Source organism: Amphiura filiformis, chromosome 18 (genome assembly GCF_039555335.1).
Source record: "Amphiura filiformis chromosome 18, Afil_fr2py, whole genome shotgun sequence".
Taxonomy (NCBI): Eukaryota; Metazoa; Echinodermata; class Ophiuroidea; order Amphilepidida; family Amphiuridae; genus Amphiura; species Amphiura filiformis.
The window spans coordinates 24,236,803-24,250,691 of NC_092645.1; the positions used below are offsets into that span (position 1 = coordinate 24,236,803).

General features: G+C 35.6%; 1 protein-coding gene across 1 annotated transcript in view; it reads left to right on the plus strand.

Moving 5' to 3' along the window:
• The window catches only part of LOC140140027 (uncharacterized), a 186,269-nt gene that overhangs the window by 75,200 nt on the left and 97,180 nt on the right, over positions 1-13,889 (plus strand). Inside the window, exon 3 of the mRNA XM_072161839.1 lies at positions 12,882-12,996. The gene's annotated coding sequence lies outside the window, so the exon portion shown is untranslated. The remainder of the gene's footprint in view (positions 1-12,881; positions 12,997-13,889) is intronic.

The window sequence follows — 13,889 nt, forward strand, 5'->3', positions numbered from 1 at the left end:
GATCAACCTTCGATGCTCCTTCGATGCTTGTTATTAATAAACTATCCACTAGTTAATTGATATTTCAAAAATAATAAGGATCGATCAAGCATCGACGCTCAACCGAAAGATCGAACTAATTTAGTACTATTGTCTTAGTCAGAAGTTTGTTTAAGGAAAACGAACAGTCGTATACTCTATAAGAATTTATGTTAAAATTATCTTATCTGACAAGTAGTAAGAAGTAGTGAGTCTTTAAAAGTTTGTAAGCCTTTAAGAAAATAACCTTTGAGCCTTTTTTAACTTTGTGAACCTTTACACGTTTGTGAGCCTTTTAGAATTTAATTTGTGGGCATTTTATAAGTTTGTGAGGCTGTTACAAGTTTGCGAGCCTTTACAAGTTTGTGTACCTTTTACACGTTTGTGGGTCTTTACAAGTTTATGTGCCTGTTGCAAGTTTGTGAACCTTTTACTTTACAAGTTTGTGAGCCTTTTACAAGTGTGTGAGCCTTTTATAAGTTTGTGAGCCTTTACAAGTTTGTAAGCTTTTTATAAGTTTGTGAGCCTTTACAAGTTTGTGAGCCTTTTTTTAAGTTTGTGAGCCCGTCACAAGTTTGTCAGCCTTTTAGAAGTTTTCGAGCCTTTACACGTTTGTGAGCCTCATAGAAATTAATTTGTGAGACTTTTACAAATTTGTGAGCCTTATCACGTTTCTGAGCCTTTTACAAGTTTGTGAGCCTTTTCTGTATCCTGTCTGTTCTTACCAGCTATTTTATAGCTAAAGTACACGGTAATTCCCGATGGAACTGTTGGTAATTGGCAGAGATTTAAGTAAATTGAATAGTAAGACGATAAGAAAAGATTGAGAGAGAAATTTTGATAGGAATCATGATTTTCCATTTCAGTCGCGATGTCGTGCTGTTGTAGATGAAGTACAGTGGATATTCACCAAATCTCTTTATACCTTTGGCATGCTTCAAGTAATGTATACCTTATATAAATACATCAATTCTAAAGCAAGTGTTATATTCCCTATGGCTTCATACTGCGATGAGATGAGGTTCCTATTTCAACATGTTGTAGCCCTTTTAAGCAATAAAAATGGGAGCAAACCACATTAACGTGTGTATGATCGATCTGTTGCAGTTGAGATGACTTCATAATAACGCGTTTCTTTGCATTTCGTTTGCTCATTGTGGAGGTATGGGAATAACGTCGTCTACATGCTGTAAAACGAATTTCTCGATTTAAGAATCAATGTAATGTCAAGGTCACAAAAGTATGCACAGGAGTACATAATTGAGTTCGTGAATGCACTTCGTACCATTGACAATTTTGACATTCACCTCACGTATATTTAAAACGCATAACCACCCAAAGTAACCACAGTTAAAAAGAAAAAAAATCACATTACAACGACTGATTTCCATGTCTTGAGTTGATACTCTGGTACTTGAGATGTTATCTTAGTAGTGGAACTTTTTCATCAATTCTGGCTTTATTTTATCGGAAGACTGGCATTTGGTTTGTTCACCTTGGTCTGGGGCGGACATTTTATAAATGCATTTAGAAGAGCAGCAACGACATCACTTCCATTACATTCTAGATGTTAAATCTATATACATCATATGCAAAATTTGAGGAAAAATGAACGAGTCCGTATTATTTTAGGGCCATTTGTCTATAACTGATCTTTACATGTAGCCCTATGGAGAGAGTGCCCGTTGAGGGCGTTATAACCCCCATTTTAGGAACAAAAATGAGATTTAAAAAAAACGGACACGTGCGAATTTTCTAAAATTTTCAGAGTATGTAGTATGAACATGTAGAAATATAATCAAGTAGTTGCCTTACCTGCTCTTCTCCGAAAATAAAAAGTCCTATACCTCAATGATAATGAAACCTAGGTGTTACTTACAATGACAAATTGATGCCATTATTTTTCTATTATCTTTACTAGCTCCATTACATTTATTCTAATTACAAATTTGAAATTTAGAATAGATTTTTTGAAACAGTTGAAGCATCCATGAAACCCCATTCATTCACTCAGCCAGCCTTGATTTAGTGGGGATAGACACCTCAATGACCCTTGTAGGTCAGGCAAATTCCGAATTATTGTCATTTCACCTGGCTAACATAATGATTTATGGTTGCTATGGGCGGCCATCTTGAATTTCAGGTGTCCTGGACCTCAGACATCCATGAAACCCCATTCATTCACTCAGCCAGCCTTGATTTAATAGTGGGGATAGACACCTCAATGACCTTTGTAGGTCAAGCAGATTCCGAATTATTGTCATTTCACCTGCCTATATGATGATTTATTGTTGCTATGGGCGGTCATCTTGGATTTCAGGTGTCCTGGACCTCAGACATCCATGAAACCCCCTTCATTCAATCAGACAGCCTTGATTTAGTGGGGCTAGACTCCTCAATCACCCCTCCAGGTTTCAGAGTTATTGTGATTTTACCTGGTTCATAAGTACATTTTGGCGGCCATTATGAAAAATGGCCATATACAGAGTTTACCCGGGTTTGGAATTTTCCACCTAGTAGAATTTGGAAGACCTATGCATACCCTACTCGAATCAACTTTCAAACTTTCCTCTTTGAAAAATGTATACGGGTCTGTAGGACAGGGCCAGGACTAATAATCTTCAAAATATTGTGCGTGTCTACATTGGTGATTGAGCGCCTTGAGTTATCATTGCGATTATTGACAGTTCATTTTCTTACAAAAATGTGAAAAACATTCGAAATATGAAAGTGATATGAATACGTTTAGTGGTTAATCAAAAGATACTTTAACATCTCTATAAGAATCTTAAAGAAGCGGCGTACAATAAAAACAAATGGCGAGTTTACGTGTTGGACGACGGATGATACTGCGACTGTGTATTGACGATGGGTCACAACCGCAGGCGTCAACTTTACAATTTCGTCGTCCTCCAAATCCGCGGTGTTGTTAAAAGTAACCGTCGTGCAAACGAAAATTGGCTACGGTACACACTTAGGGTAATAATAAAGCGATGAAATTGTTAATTGGACATGAAAAGAGTTAAGGGGAGAGTGAGTGGCCCACAATGTATGCGTTGTTCAGACACTCAAACAGATATTAACAACTTTGGGAATCAGTGCAACTCGAAACATACGCTGCTTTTATTCTTCAGGTTCTTTGACATGACAAATAGGAAATGAATTACATGTTAGAAACTTTCAGAGTAATGTATGAATGCTTTGCCCCCACAGGATATTGTTCTTGAGTACGTAACAGCCTCGACCTTTCCTATACGTCCATACAGCAGCCTTATTACTAAGTGAAACATGTAATTTACACAGTGCTCCACTATTATTTTGATACTACTTAGGCCTACCTCACCTTTTTTCTACAAATAGTGTACCATATGTGCATATTTCCGTACTTTCTCCACCTTTGTTTGCCACCTTTGTAGGACGTTTACAATTAAGTACCACATTCTTGATGTAAAATCCCGCACAATAATACCACCGTTTGTACATCTCCCTGACTATACTAAGCATGATAAAGCGCGCAGTGAGACGAAAAGGAAATGTAGCCAGAGAAGTGGTTCCTATCATAATCGTGTTTCTTTACTCGGTCAAATCGTAGTTCGTTCTAAAGCATGAAGTTATGCAAGCTTATAACTGCGTGTAATATTTACACACTTATCTTCTTAATTTACACTTGCAGTTAAATGTATCCATTCGATTTCCATCGATTTGTCGATTTACAATCTTCCTGTTTCGGTGTTGTCGATTAAAGTAACAAAACACTTAGCGATAAAGTCGATTGCCAATTTAATCATCATTGGATTCTAGGAACTACATTTACATTTGTAGTGTTTCTATTGACAATAGGTCCACTTTGCTTATCAACTGGGTGCGAAGTTCGTTCTAAAATGAAAATAGTAGCAATATTAGAAATAATATGAAATAATAGAACGCGTAAGTGTTTCTTAGTGCATACTACAAGCCAACATTTATAGCATCAACCTAAAACAGTTTAACATTGTTTTGAAGTGATTACCTAGAGGACTTGGATCTTCGTATGTCTTTTGTAGTTTGGAAATTATCGTTATCAAGTATTCCGAGTAGCAAGCTCTTACAGAAAATAAATTTGGAAGTGACGAATGCATAGATGAAGCAGAGTCCTTAATTCTGATTAAACCAAATTAATATAAAGTTTTAACTCAATATTAGCTAGAATATTTTTTGCAGAAAAAAAGGAATAAAGGAATATATGTGGGATTCACCATTTATCACCATTTATCACCAAAATCCCATAACCCTAGTAAGGCGATCAAAATCACATAAACTCCTCAACAAAAGTTTGGAAAGTTTTTTTCAAGCATCTGTATCTCCAATTATTTGTGACATATTCATATCGTGTTGCATATCACTGGATAGCTACAATACTCCCCTTTACAATGACACCCCATTTGAAACAATAACATTTTTCACGGCTGAGTACACGCCTTGTAAATGTAGTGGGGTCTCAAACAGAATTTGCCAAATTTACCATTATTCTGTGCTCAAACAATGCTAGCCACTAACCTCAATAGCGGGTGGACAAACCACAGGCAGCCACAATAGTCAGGCACCTTCTCCTCATGCTGCTCACCGACCTGGTTACACGTTACTGTGAGATGGAATTCCATCCTTCAACAAGGATTCGTCGCAGGTCATTCAATGTGGTTGCATATGGGCTTCTCTGGCACGCACAGCACGATCAAGCTGGTCCCACAAGTGTTCAATCGGGTTAAAGTCTGGCCCCCGGGTCTGGCCTGATGGCAGGCCATTTTGACTGTACTCCCATATTCTGTAGGTAGTCGTTGACTACCGTGGCTATGTGGGGCGAGCGGTGTCATCTTGGAGGAATGCATAAGGTCCCAGATTGTGAAGTTATGGGATTGCAGCTTGCTGCACAGAATAATGGTCAATTTGGCAAATTCTTTTTGAGACCCACTACATTCACAAGCCGTGAAAAATGTTATTGTTTCAAATGGGGTGTCATTGTAAAGGGGAGTATTGTAGCTATTCATTGATATGCAACACGATATGAATATGTCACAAATAATTTGAGATACAGATGCTTGAAAAAACTTTCCAAACTTTTGTTGAGGAGTTTAGATTAATGAGCGTAATGTTTGTTTCTCCGATTAGCTCAATATACAAATCATCTGGTTGCCTTTTGCACGGTTTCGGGTTTAATGTACCGGAGAAAATGCAGAATAGTTGCAGAAATGAGGGTTAACGGATTAATGAAATCTTTCTATTTGACCAAGAAAACAGTCAGAACATATTTCTATTGACTATACGATACTTATTTTCTGTGTTAGAAGAAAATAAAGAAGAGATTTCTGTTGACTATACAAATAGTTAAATGGAACGTTGAGCAATTTGCCACTATTAGCGGATTTCTGAGTAAAGATCATTGAACAAGCATATCAAATAACAGGAGACAAAAGATTGTTTCATTGATATATTGCTTTTGAACACCAAGTTAGGGAACACCCTTGTCAATTTATATATAATTTTAAAACTTTACAGATACTTGCATGTTATGATGTGATTTATATAATAGCAAAATGGTTGGGAAACATTTTCTGCATACCAATACTAAACTAAATTTAAGCAGGTTCAAATTTTGACATTGAGACTCTTTATTTGCCCAAAGGTGACAGTTTTACACCGTTATATTTTTTACCACCTAAAGGCAAAGTGCAATAATCAGCAAAGAAATCTACAAAATATATCAACAACTAAATGATGTTTTTTTTTCACCTGACATTCGTAGTAATCTTGTTAATAGTTTCCCAGCATCGTGATAAACACAATTCGTGAAAGTTGTATGCCAGTCATTTTGATACAACCTATACCATATATCGTATTAGAATTATTATACATTTAATTCCTAGTTACAACAACATTTTGAAAAAAAAAATCTTATAACTTGATGGTGTATAATGGTCAAGAGCACTGACCACAATGTCAAAGGTCAAATATAAACTGTGTTAGACGCATGAGCTGACAAAATACAGCAGCTTGAAATGTTATGTGATTGATTCCAGGTATTACATGTCAGGATTATTCAATATATACCTGGAGTTTGTCTTCCAAGACATCCAAAACCTAGGCGCTGGTGTGTAGATGGGTAACACGTACATTAACAACATCCGCTATGACACAACACTCATGGGTGTGGAATTTGAGAGCCTGAAAATCTCCACTAACGAATTGGAAAAAAATCATTCACTAGCATGGGAATGAAAATGAACACGACAAAATGCAAAATCATGTCTTACAAATCAAGAGATATTGAGGTGAACCAAAAGCCTATTGACAAAACAAATAACATTTCTTAGCAGTACTGTGTTTGCAGTATAAGAGGGTATTGAACGTCGCACAAAGTTTGCAGCCTGAGCAGTCTAATCATGACATCACCAGATCTATAAATTAAAGGTACTCCAGTCGCTCATTTTCCATATTGCTATCTTTGGGTAGGAATCCTATGCGTGACGTGAATCAGAACGTCACAGACGTGATTTTTCTTGAAATGGGATGCCTAAGAGCATTGGCTTGAGCTTTCCTTTTTGCCAAAACTCGAAACAATACTATCAGAAAGCCTAAGATCACCAGTTCTTCCATTATTAACAAATTATGAATAATCTTAGAGTGTCCCCGCGGTGAAGCAGACACGAAAGCAGAGGAGAGAACGTAATGGATGAGTGTAAGGGGACACGACGTCATGAGCCTCTAAATCAGTTCAAGTCAAAAGCTACAACTAGATCCATGTGGGAATTTTGAAGCAAACTATATCATCTCACCTGTAGCTAGGTTGTCACTTTCAGACATATGTTTTATCGAAGAACACAATTACATGTTACGTTTGGGAAACGTACAGAAGTGTACCACTATCATTTTCAAAGGCTCAAGACAACAACCACTATTATGAATATTCAAGAGTTGAAATCTGCGCAGCATAGATGCGTGGTAAACATCATCATCCACGCTAACAATTATCTGGCATATGAACAGGTGCAGAAATCCAATCTACATTCCCGTTCTAAAGCTGCTGCTGATTTCTACATCAGCATCCAATGGATATTTTGTCCTATCTGTTTATGACAATACTTTTAATGAAGCTAGTTGATCGACTTCAGTAGTTGTGAAACAGTTATCCGGGTATGATTGTCAACTGTATTACACCTTTGGACTACACTTTTCTTTATACTTTACGTGAAAAGCGATGTAAATTGAGAATAATTGTGTTAAGCATTGGACGATACAATACATTTGCAAATGTAAGTACAATTAATTATTTTCACAATTCAAATGCTGAGATAGTGCAGTGCAAATCATATATGTCTTGCAGTCTCATGGGTAGGTTTATTTTAAATTTAGTTTAGTCTTTTTTTTTTCTTCAAATTTAGCCCGGCTGAAGGTAAAGGTAAGTTCTTTCGAAGGTTTACTCTTATCGTTTATAATCGCACCGCGAAAACACGAGTAAACTCGGAACCTCTCTACAGTAGCGTATTTATTAAATATAAACGTATAACCTGGGCACGTTTGTAGCACAGCACCGGCTGAAGGTAAAGGTAAGTTCTTTCGAAGGTTTACTCTTATCGTTTATAATCGCACCGCGAAAACACGAGTAAACTCGGAACCTCTCTACAGTAGCGTATTTATTAAATATAAACGTATAACCTGGGCACGTTTGTAGCACAGCACATTGCCGGTGTAACGAAATGTTTACTAGATTTAAGTACTCTGTAAATCCCTGAAATAGAATAAATAAGGTATCACTGTAACTATAACTTACTGTTGGTCCCATACACTATTTTTCCAAATTATCAAAGTTAAACTAATAGATTTCATATCGGGAACACTAATTCGTCATTAATTATACTATTGTAATAACAGTGCCCCGTTTTCTCAGAACCTCATTTTGAAATGACGATCTTTAAATGATTTGTACTATAAGAATGGATGACATTTATGAAATTAAGTTCCAATGTAATATCGTTTATACGTAGCAACGCAGAAGACAATATATGTCTGTTGATATTATTATCGATAATTATGTTGCATTTCACATAATATCAACTGGTTGTTGTTGAACAATAACTTTTGCTTTTGGGAGTAGATATTCTTATTTATTTGTAAATAAACAAGTAAAGAGTTTCAACATTAAACTATTTTTCCCTCACCGGGAACTTTTTTCGCTAGATCGACTAATGTCTTCAGCAGATGGTGATGATATCCTGTCTACAATAGGGATATTGCTAATTCTGATTACGTCATTTGATTGACAATGTAACTAAACATCTCAAACATTATTCAAAAACCGGGCTGTTGTATTACAAATCTGTAAAATGCGTTGCAAGCGGAATTTATGTCTGCGCATTTTGACACCTCATTTGATACGATAGCCTAGAAAACAATAAAACACCGGTCAATTTAATGTAGTGAGGTCCAAATTTGAAAGTTGTACTTACCATGTTTACAACACAATACAAAAACACTGTCATTACACAGATATCCGTACATTATACTGAATACAAAATCAATATAATTCACTGCAACTTTCAAATCTTGGGTTACATTAATATAGATGTACGCTGTGAAGTCAATATTTAGACAAGTGCTACAAATGAGGTATCAAAATGCGCAGAAATAAATTCTGCTTCCAACGCATTTTACAGACTTGTTATACAATTGTCCGTGTTTGAATAATGGCCACTATTTAAGGGGGATTAGTTACCTGTTTGCGATGTTTATTACTTATTATATTACGATGTTTGCAAAACATAGGACGGCATCGGAAAGGACTATTTCAATTGGAGACAAAATATCATCACATAATCAACATCTGTTGCAGGTGAGCTTAAAATTGTGTAGTGTTGAAATTAAACGTTAATTATTTTATATACCAGTATGGACATCCATTCGTAAAAGCTGAAGTTACAGCAAATCGATAATGTGCAATGAATTTAAACTTCTAGTAGCTGTTATTGCTTATCCACAAAAAATAGCCTATGTGGTTAAATTCAAATTTGACTGTGGCCTATGCTTTCGATCCTAGCAGGATCTTTATCAAAGGCAGAGTGACAAGACAACACACAAATAATATTTATATACCAAACATAGACAAAGGGGCAGGAAATGAGATGAGACAGATATGGTGAAATGATCAATGGATGAAAAAGATGAATAGAAATAGAAATTAATGGTGAATAAGGAGGGAAAATGAGTTGGTGGTTCTTATAACAATGTGATGACATTTTGAATTGGATAGAATATAAATATGAAGTGAATGCTTGATAAGATAAAAAGCAGGGCCTATATGTGACATTTAAACTTATTACAACTGGGCAATATTTTGTAACACAGGAGCGGGTGCACCGTGCAACCCCCTAATTTTCAATTATAAACGTCATATACCGTTATATTTGGTACCAGTGTATGGGTCTACTTTATCATAGATGCCTTTATCCAGTGATACCAAAATAAGTACAATTATTTCCCACATAGTGTCGATACATGACGTCATAATGTCAGCGGGCACTAAATATAAACGGAAATGATTATTTCAACCTAAACTAACAAGTAAAAAGTCAGTAGCTCTATAAATTATTTTATAAGAGCGCAATGAAAATCATTCACTTTTTCTGTAGAAACCAATAGTCAACTCCCCTCTATGGTCATCTTTGATGGCCGGTCCTACCACGGGTATAATTTTTATCACTAAAATGAGTGCAATGGATGGATCTACAATTAGCTACGGTCGTTTGGGTGTAAATGCACGCGGTTTTTATGGGGTTGGTAGTTCTAAGGTTAAATTGATCAGTTGAAATATTTCAATCTTTTAACGATTAATGATAGGTTTCAATTACCCCATTTGATTAAAATAAAACCCTGAAAAATCAAGTCACTCGACTGAATGCAGAGTCAAAAACGATTTAGCCCTAATTCGGGACGGCAAAAGGTTGAACATTCAATCTTTTTGATTGAATATTCAATCTGGCAATTTTAAGAGAGTATCTTTTTGGTTTTTTCGTTTCCGTGGTTATTAATCGCAACACGAAGAGTCGTTTATGATATCTCGTTCTTTCCTTTTTTACAGATTCTTCTTTCCAGAATAAGCATTTGAGTGATCCCGTTTTCATGAAAAAAAGATTATGTTAGTCCATCCACCAAACATTCCCTTACAAGCTAAAATCACGGGACTTGAAAACAAAATAACAAAGCATTAGAGGTTGAACCCGTGTAATACATAATTAGTGGTATTTAACCTAGAACAGCACAAGGGATGCTTCAATTAAACTCATAAATTATTTCAACATAACTAATAGAGAGTTTTTAGAGAGAGGTGGTTAACTAACATCGGAGAAACAATACTTTCAAAAGATCGACACTCAAAGAACTAGGCGATCAGGATTTGCAAAAGATTACAGTCAAAGTCTGCATCCCGCTGTTATTTTAAAGTACAGAACCACTGGTATTAAATTTAATACATAAATATTTCACTGCGCTGCTAACTAAGGCTGCAGGTGCCCTGTGACTTACGTGACTATTTACAAGATAGTATTGTATTGTAGAAAAAAAAACCCTATTATTTGCATGTACGCGAATATCTGTCCAGGATTGTGATCTTCAGGCACGCAATGTCGTCGACATCGAATTGTAATTTCAGTCAAAGTTCACAAGATTATGTAATTATTAAAATTTGTTAGTTAACAAAATTTGTTTGCCTGCTATATAAAAAAATCATACGAACTTGAGAAAGAATAATACACTCATACAACCAATTAGTGGGCAAACACTGTCTAGTGATCATATGAATCATTCTACAACTGGACTTAAAATGATCATATCAATGATTTTAGTGCAGTGATAACGCCATCTGTAACAATTATTAAGTTCATCGTTTCGTTAATTTTAATCGTGAGACTGGGCGTCATAATGCGAACCTCCTCAAGTCAACATTAAAACTCCCCTACATGAAAATTGGCATAAATGAGGACAGATTTGGATTAATGACCGTCAGCATAAAATTATTTCTAGTCAAAGTAACAGGTGACTGTCACATTTCAGCCACCAAAGCTGTCATTTAATAGTACCTGAGTTTCTTTTATTTTTTGCTAGGTCCGATTTGTACACAATCCAATGGGATTTTTGGTGGCGTGTGTCAAAATATCCGTATAATCAATCCTATACCTGTATTAATTACCCTTTTGTTTTTGAGTAGCTAGAGTCAGAAATTTAGCATAATGTACGGATTAAAGAAATTACGCTAACGCTATGCGACATAGTGTCATTAATTTTAAAGCAAAATAGTATAAGAAGTAAAACAAATTACAACAACCTTTAATTTTATTGAATTTTCCTGATAATTACTCTTGTCTTCTGTCTAATAATGTGATACCCTGTCACATAATGGCATTGTGTCACTAAATCAAGGGTTGAGGGAAATGTTCTTATTTTATTTATTTTTTCGTTACCCCAGGGTATACGAGGCCGACCAATCAGCCGCTGATTATTGAGGTACTAGATTTTTATTTTATTTTCGAAATATATCTTATGAAAAACTTGTGTTGTTTCATTTAAATAAGTGCAAGAATCAGGTAAATTAAAAACAAAATAATGATAAGAAAAAAGGTATTTTTCCCACGCGAAATTTAATATGCTGATAATTGTATTTAACCACGTAATTTTCAAGTTAAAGATTTCATGCTTACATAATTAATGGACTCATTCTGGTATCGAGGAATAAAGGTGCACTTCAATCATGTATAATGAAATGGTTTTACTGATGTAGGCGACAACCTCCGGGTACAACCTTTATTCATTCCACATGTTGCACACTACCTCATTGTTAATTGATGCAGTGATCAATGGTCATGATAACTTAATTTAACTTCTTGTATAATCTATCGATTTTATAAGAAAGATACAAGGCGTACTAATGGTTATAATCGCATATACTGGGTGTTACACAAGAGACTGTTTAATATATGGCATTCAGGGTAAGGGGTTGCAATAGAATATAAAGTGCGAACCACGCTCGTTATCAAACTCTCACAACCAACACTATTATTACGGAACGGATGCGAAACAATGACCCATTTGCAATAATGCCCTGGTAAGCTGCTGAATTAGGACGTAAATTTGCACCGCAAAGCAATCAGACATCGTAAAAGGGTTGAAAAAATTCGAAACAGTCGCGCTAGACTCTAAAACAAGTACATGTAAGAACACTGCGATTTAAAAAAAAATTAAAGATGTTAACATTTTTATGCAGAAATAGAGTATTTCGTTGCCGTGTTCACGGTAGTGCCATTAATGTATATTACTTCCTTCCTTGTTGTATTACTTTCTATTATTATTATTTCCTGAGAGATATCTCCTGGGAGACACTGAAGGGATGCTGCAGCCAAACAAAATTGTTTCGCTTGCCCAAGATCGAAATAGTTGGAGAAAGCATGTAGTCGCCTGCTCCGCAGCCGACTGATGATGATGATTAATATTTGCTAAAATTGGCTAAATATATAGTAATAACTGCCAGGAAAGGTTTCAGTAAGAGGTAAAGGGAAAGAACCCACGCTGGTTATTTTGGCCGTTTAAAGTGATGTTCTATGGGGGACTAAATGACTTTAAACAACAGTAAAAAAAAATACTCTGTTGAGCTACAAACAACGAATGTGGCTGATTGTGTAAGTTGGGACACGTATTAACTTTACAAATATAGCAACAAGTAAATTTCATGTTATAAGATCGTACACTATGGGCTTTAAAACCCAAATGCATTTTTTAAATCAATTTAGTCTAGTAGAGAGCGATGACATTAATTTGATATCATTTATTCCTTTTGTTCACAGGCTATTGAAACGTAGGAAAGAACACCGTTGAAATAATTATTACTTATACCCGACGGTCCCTGCAGGAGAATACGAAGCGAGATTTATATACAGTGTGTATCATACCTGTTCAACGGTAAGCTTGTTATCTCTTTTTAACGTTACCAACTAATTATATACACCAGACACAAAAAGAAACTCGTCAGTTATATTCATACTTGCTGTTCAATAACTTGATAAATTTGGATTATTCTGAAATATACATTTTGTTAATTGGACTTTGCTTTCTCATTTGACATCCTGTTCGTGAAAAACGAACAAGAATTGACCAAGATGTTTGCCTCCAAAGCCTCAAACCCCAAAATCAAAGTTGAATTTTCAACGATTTTCAATGGGAACGCATCGTTGTATTGCACACAAGCACCACGGGCCAATCAATAAAGCACACAATGTAACAGGCACAATTGAATCGCTAAAATTGCAACTTTTCATTTTGGGCTTTGAGAGTTTGGAGGCGCATATCTTGGTCAATTCTTGCTCAATGTTCACGAACAGGGTGTCAAATGAGAAAGAAAAGTCCAATTAACAAAATGTTTCAGAATAATCTAAAATTATCAAGTTATTGAACAGCAAGGATGAATATAACTGACGAGTTTCTTTTTGTGCCTGGTGTAGTCTTTATTGTTTACTTGGAGCAAAATATCACTCCCTATTATCTATTTTCAAGAGTGGACATCTACACCCACAAAGTAGAAGTTGTATTACAAATAATAAAACTAATTAAACTCTTAGTAAAGTGACTAGATATTGCAAGAACATGCACACCATCCCAAATGATATTTAATCAATGAGCCACTGTGAGGGACACATTTTAACATATCCCAAAATGTTAGAAAATCGTCTACGCGATTCACCATTTTCAACAAAAGGCAATAATTATAAAAGCAAACTCTTTGCCTCTTATAAATATGAAACGTTCCACGGTGTCACACCGCTGCGGCTGCTACTGAAGCAAGAGCCAATCACATA